Source organism: Antedon mediterranea, chromosome 4, assembly GCF_964355755.1.
Source record: "Antedon mediterranea chromosome 4, ecAntMedi1.1, whole genome shotgun sequence".
Classification (NCBI taxonomy): domain Eukaryota; kingdom Metazoa; phylum Echinodermata; class Crinoidea; order Comatulida; family Antedonidae; genus Antedon; species Antedon mediterranea.
In genome coordinates, this window is record NC_092673.1 from 15,907,335 (window position 1) to 15,926,593 (window position 19,259).

Sequence of the window (19,259 nt, forward strand, 5' to 3'; positions counted from 1 at the left end):
TCGTTAGTGTTAAATATTTGGTATACTTTGATTTTAATACTATGGCTAACCCCTATCTGAGGGCTATCCTTACTAAGGATACACTGACACTTGGACACGAAGGTCTTGTCCTCTTAACATCAATTATTACTAGGCAATAGACCCTTTGAAAATAAATTACATAAAACGAACAATTAAAAATCCCCCAGCACTGCCGCTACGTAGGCCTACTAGCTGCAGCTGCCCCGATAACTTGTGCTGCTGTCTCCTTAAAATTGCTAATGACCTGAGTAACCGAATTCATGTGACGTAGGAAAATGGGAGAATTACCGAACCGTTCGGCAGTTGCAAAGAAATTGGTTTAAAAAACACATTTTTTCGTACAAGTTTTCCGTTCTAATATAGCTTAATGGATAAAGGGGAATTATAAGGTGCCCCAGCTCGAACGGCGTATCGATAGAATTCCAACAACTATCTGCTGACGAACATATATTAGGACTTACTACCATGGAACAGAGAAGAGACCGCGGTGACATGATTGAAACTTTCACGATAATAATTACAATCTTCTTAATCCTTCAAAATCCAGAAATACACAAGAATCATAGACAAATGGAACGCACTACCACAACATGTTTTAGACGGTAATACTATAAATAATTTCAAACAATTATTGACAAACACATTAACATATCCAATAGAGGAGGCAGTCAATACATGTATTAACGCCTTTGCCTCCTGATTCACTTAAAGAACACTAACCTAAATAGGCCTAGCCACAGCATTTAAAATTTAACATTTTCTAATACCTAGCAAAGCAAACATTTTGAAACCACCGACTCTCCCCATCATATTACCACAAAAGGAAAGTATGGGACAACATGATAGTTTTGAGTAATCAAGCAAAACGTGTTTTTGGTGAAATGTGTTTATATAGGCTTATGTGATTAGCATAGGTAATTAATAGAATATTCTAGGTATATTAGTTTACAAAAATGTTAGCTCAAAATGTCCCATACTTCCTTCTGCTTTGGTATTATGAGCGCACTATGTAGGAAAAAACCACATTGAAAGGAAGTAAATCCACAATTATAGTAAATCAATGGTCACATGGAAAATACAATTATGAATTAATGGTAAGCAGCATTCACTACATAAATTATTACTAAAAACCAGTATTTTGTAGCAAAAAATACAAACATTTATTCATCAAACTTTGATTTACAAAATTACTTGTAAATCCCCGAAATTATTGTCTTCACTCTAGATTATTTTATATCCCAAAATGTTAATTATTAAAATAAATATAAATATTGAAATGGTTTCTCTGGAAAATACTGTAGCACATAAAATGGTTAAAGTCTGATTTGTATGTAAATTATTCAGACAAATAGAATTGTTGACAAATACATTATCCTCTAAATACATCATAATTGATGTATCTTCAGTGAATATTATTGATTTGATGTTTAATTGATTATCTGTCAAGTCTACTGATGAATCATTTACTGGCAACCGTTTCCAAAATGAATGTCGATTTGCTGGCATGAATCGGCAGAGGTTGGTCAAAATGTAATTGTTCTTTTTGTCTCGGATGCCTCTTGGTGATTGAAGACAACAGATTTCTCAATTCTCTCGGCAATTTTCTTTTTCAAGAATAACCCAGACTGGTAATGTGTGTCGTCGAGTGAGGTTTTCCAGTGTAACATCATTGAACCTTTGATGAACTTCGCTTCCTGTATGATACATAAAAGAAGTTTATGGGTATACTTTCCTTGGCTTACACCATTCTCAAACATATAGACATCTCCATATTCCAGTTTAGTTGCTGTGCCTCCTCGTGTGTTGATCACAGACACAAAGTCTTCACCATCATAAATATTCTTTCGGAATTTACCTTAGCTAACATAGCAGTATAAATTGTCCAATTCTTATTTTGGGCACTGAAGTTGTCCATATAAAACAAGAACCTTGTTCGGTCTCGAAGTTTTGGGTGGTCTATGTATTTATTATGTGCTTGCCACATCTTCTGAATTTCTTCCACAAACAGACTCATCCCATATTACACCAATAATGGGATCATCATTGGTACACGTCTTTCCACCGATAGGTGTGAATGTCAAATAAAATTGTATTAGCCTCCTACGCGTAAAAATGTTGTATAGCCTTTAAATAGCAATAAATATTTAATTTAATCCGTAGTATAGTATTGGGTTTTACTTAGGGATCGTTGCAGCTTTCATAGAGGTAGTAGATACATAGGCCTACTAAATATAAATTCTCTAAAGAGAAACCAATAAATATGAGCTGGGACATTTTAATGTGATGGGTATTAGCTTGAGGTACATCTGACATATAATTTGGAAAGTGGATACAATTAGAAACATTTATGAATCTATATGAAATTGTTAGAAATTAGAATAACTTTTATTAACCTTTATTATATATGGAGATGGATAATTGCAGTGATGAAATTTTATAATATAAAATGTAAATAAGATGATTTATTTTTGTATAAAGAAATTTGTAATAATAAATAATTTATATTTTGATTCATTGTATCAGTCATTGTGTTTTGTGTGTATAGCAATATAAAGGATTATTTGTGTGTGTTAGACTGTCTGCTACATTGATTTGTAACTGTGAAATACAGTCAACTCTCTCAACCAGAACATTCATGAAAACTCGTAACAAGACCATTATTTAAAGACCAGAATTCCTTTCTTGCTTTACAAAATGTTTTATAGAAATCATAAGTGTGTCTGGCTTCTTACTGAGAGTTAGCTCTATACTTTAATTAATATAATAGGTGTTACGTTACCAGTTTTTTTTAGAATAAAAATGTCTTTTTCTCTTATTTTGCAATTAAAAGTGTTCAGCCTTGAAGCTGCTTTTTGTTTCATCTACCCATAATACAAATATAAAACAAATCAATACAAAAATATAAAAAATACACAGAGGTAAAATACACTGGAATCTTACTGGAGTCTTGTCTTGTAATCAAATTAATTTATGTTATGTATATTGATAAACCAAACAGGACAAGATAGAAGCACAAAATCAAATGTAAAATTGTAAATTATTCTTTATAAAGAAAAGATTATTTTGAAAGAGGTGATGTATTATTAATATTATTATCATTACTGTTGGATAAGAAATGTAGGCCTATTACAATTAAATTGTAATTGGTGAAATGGATAAGAATATTATTATATTGCTATACATTTTATAGCAATATAATATTTGTATCGATTTTACCATGGAGAAATAATCTTATTAACCCGGAGTTTCCCTTTGATTAGGTTTTTGATGTTACTGCGACTGTGGCCAATGCTCTCCGATTTTGACATCGACCTATACTAAAATTCTATAGGTCCATGATATTTAGAGATAAACATTGATTGCGCCCTCAATAAAGTTTAATTTCAACAACAACATCATATAACAAATAATCTTTGACAACACGTGTGAGTGTGCTGAAAAAAAGTAAGTATTTTTCATTAATATTACTTTATTTATTAACTTAACAACGATATTATACGAAATTATATTCTTTGATCAGCTTGGCTAAACCTATCTAGGCCTAGCCTAGGCTAGTAGTACTAGCCTAGTAGTAGGTAATTAGATCTAGGCCTCCTAGTCCTAGGCCTAGGCTAGTATAGTATTAGTAGTAGGGCCCTGGGCCTAGCTAGTACTACAGCAGTACTACTCTAGTACTACCTAGGCCTAGTACTAGTAGTGGGAAAAAGACGATCGGGACCACGGACGATCGGGCCCAGACGATCGGGCCCATTGTAAGACTATCAGGCCCAAAGCGTGAGACGATCGGGCCCAACAAGGTTTTATTAAGAAGATGGGACCAGAAACGATCGGGACCAGAGACAATTGGGCCCAACAAACAAGACGATCGGGCACGTCTTATTTTGGTCGCAATTAAACCAACTTTTGGAATTTTTTATGGCGCGCGTCAGTATAGCTATGCATTTTTTATCATATCTGTCATGTTTTTTATTTCGATTGGGTTTTATTGAGTCGCGCCATTTTGTATTTGCCGCACTAAATACATTTTTGTGATTAATATTATGCACTTGTCAATTTTATGACGCACTATACGACCCCCGGAAGAGGTAATCATTTTAATATAATGTTATGTGTGGTAGGAGATGAGACGAGTAAACCTTCCTGAGCGCCTCTTGTTCTTCAGCACATGATTTTGTTTACCTTGACAATCCGGGGATTCCCCTTAAAATAAAACGTAGCATGTTACGGAATAAACATCAAAGCAGTAACAGTTGCCTGCCAAAAGTGGAAACAGTTTGAATTTATAATATTTTCAATAAGGTTCTCTGTCATTATAATTTATAATATTTTCAATAAGGTTCTCTGTCATTATAATTTCAGTAAATTAAAAGCAAATAAAAAGAGTCTGTGTCTTATACATAATGGTTTGTAATTAATATCTGGTTAATTACTGCATGTACACTTTTGTGGGTAAATCGTATTCTCATATCCATAGTGTCAATATGCTACGGTAGATTCGTCTTTCCTCAATCAACAGTATTATTTTATAATATTGGGTTAAAACATGTACTCTGGTATTCATCATTATTGTAGGCGTATTATTGGTAATAAATACGTTACTCTATTACTGATTATAAACTATTTTAATTAATATTTCTGATTTTTTTTTCAGAAACAACATTTTTTACAATGATTTTCAGCACACATTCACAAACATCTTGCAACCTGTAAAATAAATTGAAAACAAACATTATATACATTAGGCCTAAATAAACATTCATCCCTTATACGTAACAAATATTGACCAGAACCAATTACAACCGCAAAGGCGTATCAGCGACGCTCCATACTGAATACCAGATGTTGATTTTTATCGGAACCAAAATAAAACATTTTACCATATCGAACACAAGTCCCAATCATCTGATAACCTTATCAGATGCTCCAAGAACAAAGGAAAATTGTTTAATGTTATTAATAAGCTTTTGAAGGGCACGTCTGTAATTTCATATCCTACTCATGAAAATTTACCTGATTTGATCGAATTTTTTTCTAACTATTTTTTTGATAAGATTGCTAAAATATGAAATGAACTTTCCAAAACTGTTCTTTACCTCCGCCAATTACATATCCACCTGTTAATTGTTCATTTTCTGCTTTTACTCCTGTTGATTGCTCAACTGTTAGTGTTAATGAAATTTGTCTCTTCGTTATCCTCTGCCTCCTGTTCCCTTGATCCTATTCCAACAAATGTGTTCAAATCATGCCTTACTTCATTTTTAGATCCACTCCCAGTTATAGTTATCCATTATTTCAGGAACCGTTCCTGAAATCTTTAGAACTGCCGTTATTAAACCTATTCTAAAGAAGTCATCCCTTGACTCCAATTTGTTAAAAAATTTCCGACCAATATTAAATCTTTACTTCCTTGGAAAGCTCCTTGAGAAAATAGTTTCAAATCAATTCATATCTAATCTCTACAAATTCAATTTTTTAAATCCATTTCAATCTGCATATAGAGTTGGTCACAGTAAAAACTGTCACAATGAAACTGCCCTCATCAAAATTCATAATGATATTGCCATAGCCATAACATCCGCATGGGTTCGAGGCTCACTCACTCCATGGTTCTGGTGGTAGAACAAGTCTTCTCGGATAAGGACTATAAACCGTAGGTCCAGTGTACACATCTAGCTCGTGTGTACTTTAAAGAACCTAGTACATCTTTCAAGACGAGTAGGGGTTTACCCTGGTGTATTAGTACATCACAGCCACTGATCACCAACTGGGCCCTCTGGGAGACCAGTAATTGACTGAAGAGGTTACCCAGTATAAATATATATTTCAATTTCAATTGTCTGTTCCTTGGATCGAAAGCGTGCTGTTGCACTCGTTATGCTAGACCTTTCATCTGCTTTCGACACTGTTGATCACAACATCCTTCTTTGTCGCCTTTCAGATTACTATGGAGTGTCTAATAGATTGGTTTCGATCTTATCTGACTGGCCGGACCCAGTGCGTAGAAATCAATGATACTAGATCTGCTCCTAAGAGCCTTGAATGAGGAGTTCCACAGGGTTCTATCCTGGGGCCCTTCCTTTTTACTCGGGGTACCCGAGTCTAGGACTTACTCATTTTCTCCTCTTCTTCCTCCATCTGGACACTATTGAGTAAAAAGTGCGATTTTTTAAGTACTACTCCTCCCTTATTCGTTGTAGTATTGAGCTGGGATTTGGCCCATACATACTACAGGGACATGTCCTCAAAGCTATAGAGCCGGATTTTTAATTTTTTGTTAATTAATTTGTTTAATTAAGAATCCACAATGTGTGACACACACCACAGCGTTATGTAGTTATATGGTTATATGCGGATTCTTGGCGTAGTGGTTATCACGTTTGCTTAACACGCAGAAGGTACCTGGTTCGAGCCCGGACGAAACCTTTTTTTTAAACGTTATGGTGAAAAGTACTCTATACGCAATATGATAATTATACACAGTATATCTTATTTTTATTATTTTTTTAAAGATGTATTGTCCCCCTGAAAAAAAATTTTTTTTCGATATTTTTGTTGAATAGGCCATTTTAATTGCACATAAAAGTTATTCACTTTGACCTCAATTTGGATTGAAAAAAATAATTTTTTACACGGGAAAATCGCAATTTAATGCAAAAATTAACCAACCGGAAGCTATTTGTCTGGAAGACAAATGTGTTCCGGTTTAATTTAACCCTTGACCTGAGTTAGCTCATAAATATTCATATCGTATGGATACATCGTGTGGATGATGACGCTTTCCAAATCAACAGCCAACAACAACGATAGCAATGCCATGCGTGCGAGAGAGTCGAGTAGTGATGCGAGACGAATCTTGAAGAAAACACGAAAACTATAGCTAGCAGAATGCTAAGTTAGAATTACAGTTGGTAACTTTGATGTTGAATCTTATTCATTTAGGTGAGTTTTTGTTTCGCTAACAGGAGAGGCCTAGCTAGGCCTAGGCCCGAATTTGCTGCTACTGTACTACTAGGCCTAGGCCCTAGTACTACTAGCACTGACAGTCTCGAGTAGCCTAACTGCTGCCTACTTCTGTCTCTAGAAGTAGAGTGTAGTAGTAGGCCTAGGCAGTACACTGCTAGCTAGGGCTACAGTAGACCACCACCAGAAGGGATGTATTTTTGTTTTAATCATGATGAATTGGTTTAATTTTTAAAGATTTCAACTATCTATTCGGCAGTGAAAATTAAAAAAAAAAGAAAATCTAAATATTGTTTTGGATGTTTTACTGATGCAATATTTTAAAAATATTTTCTGTATCAAATGCAATAGGTTCAAATTAACATTCCGCAAAATGCAGATATTTTGACACAAATTTCTTCTTTTTTTTTTAGGTTGATTGATTGAACAATAAGAGCAAGTAGTGAGAAACATAAAATGTATCGTACAGTGGCAACATTCACAATTTATTGAAACGTTTCTTACTATTAAAATGACACTTTGTAATGGATGTGAGCGATCTTAGAAGACTATAGCTGTCGTAATTACTGCCACAATCAACACATTGATAATTAGTAGACAAATTGACACAAAAAACAATACAGGAATTCAATAAGATATACTGTATATATATTTTATTAACTCCTTTTGCACTGTAATATTTACAGTAAAATTATGAAGTGTAAGTAAATTTGAAGAATTTATCCTGTGTACTGTTGTAGTAGTTTTTTTTATTTATTGAATGTTATGTTTACAAAATAATATACTGTACATATAATACAAAAAAAATTATACAATATTTTACAAGCTGGACAAGAACATATTGGCCGAATGCAGCAGGAGAGTCAGAAATATTTTTCCTGCAATATCCAATCATATTCCAATACCGAGTCTATCATTGTTGTCTTTGGGTGACCTCTGTTCCAGTCTTCATCAGCTCAACGTCTTTAAAAAAAGTAAAAGCAAAGTATGAAAATATGGAAAAAATATATCATGCATATTTAGTGCAAAATTGGGCTAGTGAAATTGCTTACTTTGACATAGTCAAATAAGTATACTACCTTTCTATGGTAATTAAAACACATTACTTATAATGTTATAACTTATAAAAATAGAAAATAAATATTTGACTTACTACAGTACAGAGAACATTTGTTTGTGTTGTAAAATGGCTAAGCTGGCTTTTCCCCTCTGTCTACTTGTACAGTGCTGCTGGAAGGTTCTCAATTTCAGGCTTGTATTGCAACCATTTTCCCTGAAAAATGTTTGTTTTATTTTTATCATAAACATTAGTTAAACAAGCTTCAACTGTAAATATATATGGTACAGCAAGCTGGCTGTATTTTCGGAATGTAGCTAAGATTGATGGCATATAGCCTAGGCCAGTCTATGAAGAGTACAAACAATGTATAGGGCCTAGCTGGGCATCTTCTGCAGGGACCCGATTGTCACAGTCTGCTTGCTACTAGCCTAGTAATATGCAGCAGCATTTATTAATTATTCTAGGCCTAGCCCTGAACTGAAAAAATCCCAGGCTAAGTTAATTAATTTACCTTCCTGTTATTATTCCGTTATATATATTATTATATTTAAAATAACCGTCTAGGCCTACATACCGACAAATTAACAGCTCAGCTTTACATATTTATACGATCAGCCATCCCAGGGAAACCCACAGTCGCGTCGATCTCTGGTGGTGTTGTTGTACCATACAACGTGCATCGTCCATTGTTAGATCAGATCTCTGCTGTGTGGATGCTCATTAACATATCATGCATATGTATGAGTTAGCTCTACCGGCCTAATTTCTGAGCCGATGAGTTCGAAAAAATGGTAAATTTATTTTGATTTTTTTATAAGCGAAATCAATATTTTTTTCGGATTCGGAAGTGAATAACTTTATGTTAACTACAAAACGGTCTATTCAAAATTTGATTTTTTTCATCTTTATTTTTCATTTTTTGGGGGACAATACATCTTTAAATACTTATTTTGTGTAATCGGTAATTATCACTTTTACACATTGTTTATTTTTCTTTGTGCTTATTACCATATTTATTTGTAATTTAAATGGATTAAAAAACTTTCTGTAACCCACATTTTTAGTGTAAGTGGGTTTCGTAGTGTAGTGATTGTCAAGTCTGCTTAACACGCAGAAGGTCCCGGTTAGAGCCCTGGCGAAACCTCGGGTTTCTTTTACTTTATGGTGAAATAACTGTATACGTCTGTATACAGCTTCTTTCGCTGTACCCCGAGTATTGCACATTCGTGCTTTTTTGTTAATTAATTTGTTTAATTAAGAAGCCACAATGTGTGACACACACCACAGCGTTATGTAGTTATATGCGGCTTCTTGGCGTAGTGGTTATCACGTTTGCTCAATACGCAGAAGGTACCTGGTTCGAGCCCGGGCTAAACCTTTTTTTTTAAACTTTATGGTGAAAAGTACTGTATACGCAATATGATAATTATACACAGTATATCTTATTATTATTATTTTTTTAAATACTTATTTTGTGTAATCGGTAATTATCACTTTTACACATGTTTATTTTGCTTTGTGCTTATTACCATTTATTTGTAATTTAAATGGATTAAAAAACTTTCTGTAACCCACAATTTTAATGTAAGAGGTTTCGTAGTGTAGTGGTTGTCAAGTCTGCTTAACACGCAGAAGGTCCCGGTTCGAGCCCTGGCGAAACCTATTTTTCTTTAACTTTCTAACTGTATTACGTCTGTATACAGCTTCTTTCGCTGTACCCCGAGTATTGCACATTCGTGCTTGTTTCTCTATATATTTCCCCTCTCACTGAAATTATTAAAGAATACAATTTACACAACCACCTATATGCTGATGACTTACAGCTATGTCGATTTTAGTCCTTCTGAATCTCACGATATAACAACTTGAAAGTTGTCTCTCTAAAATATCATTCTGGCTATCAACCAACATGCTCTTGCTTAACAATTCTAAAACCGAATTTATCATTATCACATACAGTACGTTCCAAATTTAATATTCCCTTGATTTCTTTTAATTCCTGTACAATTTTTCCATCACCTTTTGTTAAAAATCTTGGGGTTTATTTTGATGGATTATTATCCTTCAACAAACATATAAGTCATGTTACAAAAACTACTAACTTCCATCTACATAAACATTGCTTGCATTCGAAAGTATCTGTCAAAGCGTACTACCTCTACATTAATAAATGCCTCTGTCACTTCTCGCCTTGATTATTGCAACTCTCTTTTTTTTGCCTACCGAAATCTTTAATGAATCGACTTCAACGTACGGTCTCCAGAACACTGCTGCACGCATTCTAACTCTAGAAGATCCTCACACATATCTCCTATTATAGCCTCCATTGGCTACCTATTGACTCCCATATAAAATATAAGATCCTTTTACTAACATTTAAAGCGCTACTTCTTATACAATCTCTTTGATCGTCTTCCCTCCTACACCCCTCTTGCTTGTCTTCGTTCGGCTAATCAAAACCTACTACTTGTTCCTAGAATTAACACCAAATCTTATGGACAAAGGTCTTTTATGTTCTCTGCTGCTTCTCTGTGGAATTCTCTCCCTCGTCATTTTACTAAATCAACTTATTATATTGCTATTTTTAAAAAGAAGTTAAAACGCATCTTTTTAACATCCAATATAAGCGCCTTTGATTTTTACTTCGGTTTAGTTGATTCTGGCGCTATACAAATACCTAATTATTATTATTATTATTAATTATTAGTAGCATAGGATGGTTGCCTGTCAGACGGTGAAAAAAATGTTCCATATTTTTTTTAATCATACAGTTATAGGCCAATATTTTAAGAACATTTTATTACAGTATTTGTTTTCTCATAGGACCTTCCGTTCAGGAAGTATGACTTTTTAATTAACATGGTGTCCTCAAATCTCCTGAGAACGCTATTTTATTTTTGTTTTTACGCTCGGCTGGTAACAACTGTTTCTCTGTTTTCTCTGCAAGATGGATTCCGTAGCTCGAAAATCGTCTTTAAAACCACACTATAAAGATGTACTGGTCTGACCACCTGTCGAAATACATTCTATATGAATCAAAGAAAAATACATTCTGGTCAAGAGGTTCACATAAGCATTATTGCTTTAAAGTCTCTAAAGGTTGATCCAGGACCAGGTAGTTGATAACAATCACTATCATCAGGCCTAAATATGGGTTTACGAGGATATCAGTCAGCTTTTATTTTGGTATTTGTATGGCGCACCACAATCTATCTGCTATGCCATGCTTTTGATAATTTTGAACTAGGGCTAGGCAGTGCCATTGTTAACCCACTCACAGTTCATCCTCATTATCACTTTGGTAATAGTAGTGTACAATGATTGACAGAGTATTGACTTAAGTTCATTTTATTATCACTCTGTGTAAATATAACCAAAATGGTATTAGTACAGAGAGTTATAAACTGCTGTGTGTTCTATTTATTATCTTTGTTGAACATTAGAATACAATGTTAATATTAATCTATGGTAAAGATTATATATAAACAATTGTATAACAGGAACTCAATAATCAAAACAAACAAATCATTAATAACAATTTCTACCCTAGTTTTCTGTATAAGTGTTATAATGAACTTGTTATCATATAAACTGTCCGACCAGAGCAATATGTAAAAAAAAAATATATTTAGATTATAAAGATAATAAATGTTTGCTAAAGTATTCTGACTGTATATAGACCCTGAACCAGACCAGATCAAATGTGAGATAACAAATTACCTATCAGAGGTCCCTGTAGCCCATTCAAATAAGACCAATTTTGACAAATATAGTCAGGGCCGTACACAACACAGGATTTTATTTGGGTGGATGCGGATTAATATATTTTGGACCATTTTCATAATATTGAGTGAAGACGATAAGACCCTATAAAGTGTGGACCTTTTGCAATTTGGGGGGTGGGGGGGTGTGCGTCATTCCCTCCAACCCCCCGCCCCGCGTGCGATTTTTTTTATCGTACATAAGTTGGGGACCCCATCATGAAACGTCACAAAATAAACATGAATAATTCATCAGTTAAATTTTCTTGTTCCGTGTGCACCCAAGCGTATAGCAACAAGAAGTGATTACACAAAAGTGCGGTACGATTCTAGGCCTATCTCCGCTGATTTCATAATAGAATAGCGGAGTTTTGTGTGGATTGTCGAAATAATCAGCCTTTAGTTTATGGTGTTTTTAATATAGTTTATTACTAAAGAATTACGTGTTAAAATTATAGTTTCTATTGATACTATTAGGCCTAATTACTAGTCTCTAAACCCCTGTATATTCTAGTAGTAGTAGCTGTGTGGGTGTGTGTGACTTGTGTCTTTGGGCTATGTCCAATTACTACTTAGTTTAATGTTTTGCCTAGCTGTCGATTAGCCTCGACATATTTTGCATAGTGGACGTGTGTGTGAAGAAGAGTGCGCGAAGGCAATCACGTGAATTGACCTAGAATCCTAGGCCTATTATTGTAGAAAGAATCGTATCGCAGTTGTTGTTCCGTGTGCACCCAAGCGTTCTTGGACATAGCCCAAAGAAAGCTTAGACCCACAAGAATAAAGAATGTGTATAATTTGTGTACTGTATTTTTTTAATTCTGCTATCAATTATCAAACAATATGCATGTACTCAAAGGAACTTTAAAAATGCGCGTATATGAACACATGAGATGGGAAGATTTGACCCACGAGAATAAAAAATGTATTTTTGTGTAATGTTTATTGTTTAATTTTGCTGACTTATTACTCGGATTGTGTCATACCAAAGATAGTGTAACTATCTTTGGTCATACCTAACACACACACACGTCACACACATCCACACAGCTACTACTAGAATAGACATGGGTTTAGAGACTAATAATTAGGCCTAATAGTATTAATAGAAACTATAATTTTAACACGTAATTCTTTAGTAATAAATTATATTAAAAACACCATAAACTAAAGGCCGATTATTTCGACAATCCACACAAAACGCCGCTATTCTTCAACAGCGGAGATAGGCCTAGAATCGTACCGCACTTGTGTAATCACTTCTTGTTGCTATACGCTTGGGTGCACACGGAACAAGAAAATTTAACTGATGAATTATTCATGTTTATTTTGTGACGTTTCATGAGGGGGTCCCCAACTTATGTACGAAAAAAAAAATCGCACCCCGCGTAGGACCCTGATATAGTGACCCATGAAACCCAAAAAAAGAGAGCACATCAACCAGATCTAACATGGGATACCACATAAGACTAAATTAAGGTATTGTGAATACCTGTTTTAACACCCACTTAGCGTATGTGGACTTGTATCAGAATGGATGACACAATTGCAGTAAATGCATAACTAACCAATTAGTTAATGATATGACTAACCAATTAGTTAATGATATGACTAGAAACCTACTTAAACAAATTAATTTCAAAAAAATAAAAGTTACAGTTATTTGGCTAAAAAATATAATTTGTTATAAACTAGAAATCTAGCTAGTCAACAGTAAAGTAAAAGATTAGGTCTCTTTAGAATACAGTGTGTGGTATTATGTTTGGACACTAAGACCCCATTTACACTTACATTTGGGTCCAGGGCCGGTTGCAAATATTTACCTTTTAGGCCAGCTCAGAGCGTTTACACTAGCGACGCAGATTACTGGTCGAAAATAATTTTATCGGAAGTACCATTGCATGCTGGGATACAAAGTACAGTTTGTTTACATTTTTCTCTCTCGATCGTCAATTCAACTTTCCGGGCGAACCGACCGTTTTATATTTATACTGTATTGTTGTTTTTTGTCCCGTTAAAAACAAAATGAACCCCACTGTTTTATATATAATATGGCTGTATTTTATGTATGCGAAACAAGAGGACAAATACTTTATTGAAAGAAGTCACAGATGAGGATAATGAAGAGGAGGTTCTTTTTACAAAAAAGGTCAAACGTTGTTCACGGTTCACTGCGTAAGCCGGCCCAAAACGTAAAAGCCGCTCCTGAACCTACCTGGAGAGGTGGCTCAGATCTGCGTCCGGCCCAGGGCCGGCCTAACTTTTTGGAGTATTTACACTTATCAATTGCCGACCCAGAGCCAGTGTAAATGGGGTCTAAGAAAACCAAGTTTTTATGGAAAATCTTTATAGCCTAAATACTTCTGGGGAATTAGAAGGTGTTCCACGCAAACTTCAGAAGTTTAGAAGAAAATAAAGTGCAAAGGCTTTGCCACTATGGCTACTGTATGTCGAAAAAAAACCTTATGACATTTCTTTAAAGAAATTTAATTTCTTAATTGTAGAAACAAACCCATTTTGAGTAAGAAATAGAAAAATGTGAAACTAGAGAAATAAAAGAGGATAAATTATGTTTTTTTAAAATTTTTCTGTATATAACATACTCAATTTTTGACAATTTCATAGCTAAAACAATTTTTATCAGAGATTTTTCTTATGAAAAAAAGTAATTGTTCAGTAGGAGTTGATCAGGAATTGTGTTTCATTTCAGAATCCTTTTAGCCATGTTTGTTTTTGTACTTGAGAAAAATGTTATGCAGATTGTCAACAAGCTTACATTGAGAAAAACAAGGGACCTGATTATTATCAATGACCGTTGTGTGATTGTGTTTGCCTGTTGCCCCTAGATACAGCCAAACAAATCTTATCAAAATCATTATCGTCAGTTTAATATTAACTTTGTATTTAAACAAAAGATAAAGTAAAATCATCTGATTGTTTGAAACATGTATAAAGGTTATAGAAATGTTTGGTTATTACTTTATGATCTATTTATTAATAGACTAAAATGCACTGCTTCTCAGCAGGGCTGTTAGTCAGGGTATTTGTGTGTGGTATTGTACTACCTTACTTTATGATCCATTTATTAATAGACTAAAATGCACTGCTTCCCCAGGGCTGTTAGTCAGGGTATTTGTGTGGGGTATTGTACTACCTTACTTTATGATCCATTTATTAATAGCCTAAAATGCACTGCTTCCCCAGGGCTGAAGTCAGGGTATTTGTGTCGTGTATTGTACTACCTTACTTTATGATCCATTTATTAATAGACTAAAATGCACTGCTTCCCCAGGGCTGTTAGTCAGGGTATTTGTGTGGGGTATTGTACTACCTTACTTTATGATCCATTTATTAATAGACTAAAATGCACTGCTTCCCCAGGGCTGTTAGTCAGGGTATTTGTGTGGGGTATTGTACTACCTTACTTTATGATCCATTTATTAATAGACTAAAATGCACTGCTTCCCCAGGGCTGTTAGTCAGGGTATTTGTGTGGGGTATTGTACTACCTCACTTTATGATCCATTTATTAATAGACTAAAATGCACTGCTTCCCCAGGGCTGTTAGTCAGGGTATTTGTGTGGGGTATTGTACTACCTTACTTTATGATCCATTTATTAATAGACTAAAATGCACTGCTTCCCCAGGGCTGTTAGTCAGGGTATTTGTGTGGGGTGTTGTACTACCTTACTTTATGATCCATTTATTAATAGACATGCACTGCTTCCCCAGGGCTGTTAGTCAGGGTATTTGTGTGGGGTATAGTACTACCTTACTTTATGATCCATTTATTAATAGACTAAAATGCACTGCTTCCTCAGGGCTGTTAGTCAGGGTATTTGTGTGGGGTATTGTACTACCTTACTTTATGATCCATTTATTAATAGACTAAAATGCACTGCTTCCCCAGGGCTGTTAGTCAGGGTATTTGTGTGAGGTATTGTACTACCTTACTTTATGATCCATTTATTAATAGACTAAAATGCACTGCTTCCCCAGGGCTGTTAGTCAGGGTATTTGTGTGGGGTATTGTACTACCTTACTTTATGATCCATTTATTAATAGACTAAAATGCACTGCTTCCCCAGGGCTGTTAGACAGGGTATTTGTGTGGGGTATTGTACTACCTTACTTTATGATCCATTTATTAATAGACTAAAATGCACTGCTTCCCCAGGACTGTTAGTCAGGGTATTTGTGTGGGGTATTGTACTACCTTACTTTATGATCCATTTATTAATAGACTAAAATGCACTGTTTCCCCAGGGCTGTTAGTCAGGGTATTTGTGTGGGGTATTGTACTACCTTACTTTATGATCCATTTATTAATAGACTAAAATGCACTTCTTCCCCAGGGCTGTTAGTCAGGGTATTTGTGTGGGGTATTGTACTACCTTACTTTATGATCCATTTATTAATAGACTAAAATGCACTGCTTCCCCAGGGCTGTTAGTCAGGGTATTTGTGTGGGGTATTGTACTACCTTACTTTATGATCCATTTATTAATAGACTAAAATGCACTTCTTCCCCAGGGCTGTTAGTCAGGGTATTTGTGTGGGGTATTGTACTACCTTACTTTATGGTCCATTTATTAATAGACTAAAATGCACTGCTTCCCAGCAGGGCTGTTATTCAGGGTATTTGTTTGGGGCAGGGGTGGCGCTAGGATCTTCCCGACGCGGGGGCTACATTCCCCGACGAGGGGGCTATGCGAGCGAAGCGAGCATCACTAGGCTGGGGGCCAGGGGGCCGCCAAGGGCCCCCGGTGGGGGTCCAGATGGCGAAGCCCCCGGAAGCAACGCGTTCTAGCGTCATTTGAGGTCATTTTAATTAGATTTAGGGTAGCCATTTTTTCCATTTTTTATAATGCATAAATAAAATACTGCGTGCAAAAAAACGATGCGCGATGACTGTTTCAATCCATATTTTTCAATTTAAAAAACAAAAGTTCAAAGAAAATTTAGAAAAATAGAGTTGGAGGTCCCCGGAAATTGGACTTATTATACTTCAAAACATGAAACAAAATATATAAGTCCCTATCATGGTTGTGACTGAGCTAAGAAATGTTTGAAAAATAGAGATGTTAGGTCCCGGAAAATGCACTTCTTGTACTTCGAAATATGACCAGCTTTATTGTTGGGGCTGAGCTAAGAAACTGTTTAAAACTAGAGCTGCAGGTCTTCAAAAAATTGCATTTCATACTTTGGAAACATCAGGCCTAGAGGCTTAAAAAACGCAAGCGTAGACCTTTTTCAGTCGGGGAAATAAGTTTATTCCTCCCAAGTGTATGCATGCGTACCATCTGGACTTCCGAGTGGTGAGAAATTCATGACATACAGGACATTGAAAATGTAATAACTTAGCTATAATAAGATGTTGGCTAAGCGAAAATGGCATGTTTTTTTGTTTATTAATGGATGAAAAATTTATTTTAGGTGCCCCACGGTACAGAGAAGGTTACTTGTAAATTAAAAAATTGGTGAACATACGAACAATTAACATAATTCGTTTTTGCTGCTGTAGTGTAGCGTACGTCGACGCAGTACACGACGTAACCGTCAGTAAACTTCGCCTGGAAAATAACTATCAGTACACATTTTGGTCCCTGGATGGAACATGATATCACGCGTCTCGACCCAACGTTGAACTATTCGTACAAAGGGATACCGACAGACAAGTGCGAACCTAGCTATTGTTTAGTAGTAGGTTAGATCGCTGGCAATAATGAATGCATAAAAGTGCATAATATCACTCTGACGTACTCTCACGGTCAATGAAACGTCGCGGTTTTCTAGGCGCTGAAGCTAGCTACGAAGTGAACGCGAACGCTTTTTACTGTATATTATATTCCCCGACAAAAAGTACCGTACCCGTGTTCCCTTCGGTAACCGCCGGTAAACTTCGCCTGGAAAATAACTACATTACACATTTTGGTTCCTGGATGGAACTTGATACCACGCGTGTCGACCCAACGTTGAACGATTCGTACAAAGGGATACCGCCAGACAAGTGCGTACAGGCCCGTAGCCAGGGGGGGTTTTTATGGTTCGGGCGAACCCCCCCTTTACAGCGAACCCCCCTTAACCAACTGCGAACCCCCATCCCCGACATGCCCAATACCTCACCCTCATCTCCAAAAATCCTCCAAATACGTGCCCCACAGTACAAAAAGTTGTTTGTAAATTGAAAAATTCGTAAACTTGTTCGTGAACCTTCTTCTCTGTATGAGCGTCAACTAGTGATACGTGTCTGTAAATTTCTAAAAGCTGCAAATGAATTGCCGATTTTAACCTGAAAAATAAATGTTTGGTCCCTGCATGTAACATGATATTGACGCGTCTCATAGCGAGCTGGCGTACGAACGATTCGTACAAAGGACACCGCCAGACAACTGCGTACCTATAATTGTTTAGATCACTGGCAGTCAGGCAGCATGCATAAAGTATATAGCCTTCCGACGTACATCAGTATTTATGTGTGACTATGAAGTATAATGTATCATAGAGGATTATAGTGAATATTAATAGTTTACACTATTCCTATAATATCTATGGTATCAAGTACTGTAGTTCACATTATGGCATCAAATGTATCAATATCACCTATTTACATATTTATATTCCTCAACAAATTGCTGTAAATAAATATTATAGATAGAGCTAGCAAATAGCATTTGCCTTCACCCAGTGTGCTTTTTTCGGAGCTGCTCCTAGATATACGTTCGCATTGAACTTGAACGCAAAACAAAATACGGAGTAAATGATCAAACAATCGGCGGTTCCGCACAGAGCACGCGCATCTAACATACGGCAACAAATAGTTATCGTCATTTAAATTATCGACGTGTTTGGAAGGAGGAAAAAAGTACGATCTTTTTGCTCATTGGTTATATAGCATGCTGCACGAGAGTGTCTTTTCTGGGCATCTAGGGGTGTCATTTAACAAAATTCGCTTCGCATCAGGGAGGGAGAGGGGGGGGGGGGTTTACCCAAATATTTAGTGTCCGAACCCCCCCTTGACAGATCCTGGCTACGGCCCTGGCGTACCTAGCTAATGTTTAGTAGTAAGTTAGATGCTGGCAATAAATGAATGCATAAAAGTGCATAATAGCCCTCTGACGTACTCTCACGGTCAATGGAACGTCGTGGTTTTCTAGGCGCTGAAGCTATATGAAGTGAACGCGAACATTTTTTACTGTATATTATATTCCCCGACAAAAAGTACCCGTGTTCCCCGACGGGGGGGGCTAGGCTCCCCGACGAGGAGGCTAGAGCCCCCGTAGCCCCCCCGCTGGCGCCACCACTGGTTTGGGGTATTGTATTACCTTACTTTATGATCCATTTATTAATAGACTAAAATGCACTGCTTCCCCAGGGCTGTTAGTCAGGGTATTTGTGTGGGGTATTGTACTACCTTACTTTATGATCCATTTATTAATAGACTAAAATGCACTGC

At 35.9% G+C, this 19,259-nt stretch overlaps 1 long non-coding RNA gene across 1 annotated transcript; it reads right to left on the minus strand.

Annotated features, from left to right (window-relative positions):
- Positions 1 to 7,742: 7,742 nt before the first annotated feature.
- LOC140048040 (uncharacterized) lies at positions 7,743 to 8,811 on the minus strand. Its single transcript, XR_011845036.1, has 3 exons — positions 8,616 to 8,811; positions 8,135 to 8,254; positions 7,743 to 7,944 (listed from the first exon to the last, which is right to left on the minus strand). It is a non-coding gene; the product is annotated as an uncharacterized lncRNA (long non-coding RNA).
- Between the last annotated feature and the right edge of the window lie 10,448 nt (positions 8,812 to 19,259).